Genomic DNA, 1,427 nt, shown 5'->3' with positions numbered 1-1,427 from the left:
TGCTCTGAGGTTTGAGAACCACTGCTGTAGCATCTTGTAGCTATTCCCATTGGCTGCAGTGAAACGTTGCCAGGTGTGGACGCGGCAGTCCCAGCAACACTGTAGGTGTTCCCTGTTAACTGCAGTAGTGTGTGTTCCAGGGCAGCTTAAGTGAACAGGCTCTTTTGGTCAAATTCCTGAGTGCAGAGGTTCCTCTTAAGTGGATTTTTTTCTTCTCTTTAAATCCCCAGATGTCGCAAGCCATAGTTTCTTCCCATTCCACTCGTAATTGTTAGTTTATCCTCCCTGGTAGTGGGATGTTATGATATCCTTTCTAATGACAAGATTTCCACCACCCTGAACCTCTGCTGATCCTTTCCCTTTGTTACAACCATTTCCCTAAAGTCATCTTGAGTTGTTCAAAAAATTTTAACATCCAACATGATGCCCTTCATATTTCTTATGGCAGTACCATAAGAAATGCACTCTATCTTTTGATAGCACTGTGAGTGAAAATTATTTACCGTAACTCACCAGAAAATGGTATAGGGAATTGTCACACATTGCAAGCACACTTAATTCAAGAAAACATGGTAGAACATACTTAGTACAAATGCTGATGCTCACTAACCAGGACTGTGCAGTGCTGTCAGTGACACAGTTTTTCTTTGAGAGGTTAAAATAGCTCTCGGTGTAAAGGAAATGTATCACAGAATTTGGTAATGGATTAAAAAGGGGGAGGAAGGGGAAGAAGGGAGTGAGGGAAGGAAAGAGGGAGATTGAGAGAGAATATTTTAATGAAAATATTTTAGAGACAAGTAGCATTTTAATGAATCAGCATGCGTGGGGCAATGTTAAATGGAGTAGAAGAGTATGACAAAAAGTGAATTGCCATCTTATGATTTAATCTTCATATTACTTTATACATTCTCTATATAAAAATATATTCTTATATATATATATGAATATATTCTTTTAAAGACCCAAATGCAAGGGTAAACAGTGATTCTAAATCCTGAATGTGTATCAGAATGACCTTGAAGCTAGTTAAAAATACAAATTCCCAAAAAAAAAACAAAAAACAAATTCCCGTGGTCATGGTTGCTTTGGCAACACATATACTGAAATTCAAGCGATACAGAGAAAATTAGCACGGTCCCTGTGCAAGGATAACATGAAAACTCATGAAGCGTTCCATATTATTTTTCGAATTTTATTTTATTTAGTTTTTTTTATACAGTAGGTTCTTATTAGTTATCTATTTTATACATATTGGTGTATATATGTCAATCCCAATCTCCCAGTTCATCCCACCCCCCCTCACTTTCCCACCTTGGTGTCCATACATTTCTTCTCTACATCTGTGTCTCTGTATCTGCCTTGCAAACCAGTTCATCTGCAGCATTTTTCTAGATTCCACATATATGCGTTAATATACGATATTTGTT

At 37.4% G+C, this 1,427-nt stretch overlaps 1 non-coding gene across 1 annotated transcript; it reads left to right on the top strand.

Annotated features, from left to right (window-relative positions):
* The first annotated feature begins 1,079 nt into the window (after positions 1-1,079).
* LOC132428859 (U6 spliceosomal RNA) lies at positions 1,080-1,183 on the top strand. Its single transcript, XR_009520247.1, has one exon. It is a non-coding gene; the product is annotated as a U6 spliceosomal RNA (small nuclear RNA).
* The last annotated feature ends 244 nt before the right edge of the window (positions 1,184-1,427 follow it).

This window comes from Delphinus delphis, chromosome 7 (genome assembly GCF_949987515.2).
Source record: "Delphinus delphis chromosome 7, mDelDel1.2, whole genome shotgun sequence".
NCBI classification, from domain to species: domain Eukaryota; kingdom Metazoa; phylum Chordata; class Mammalia; order Artiodactyla; family Delphinidae; genus Delphinus; species Delphinus delphis.
Note: the sequence above shows the minus strand (reverse complement) of the source record. Positions and strands in the feature narration are given on the sequence as shown.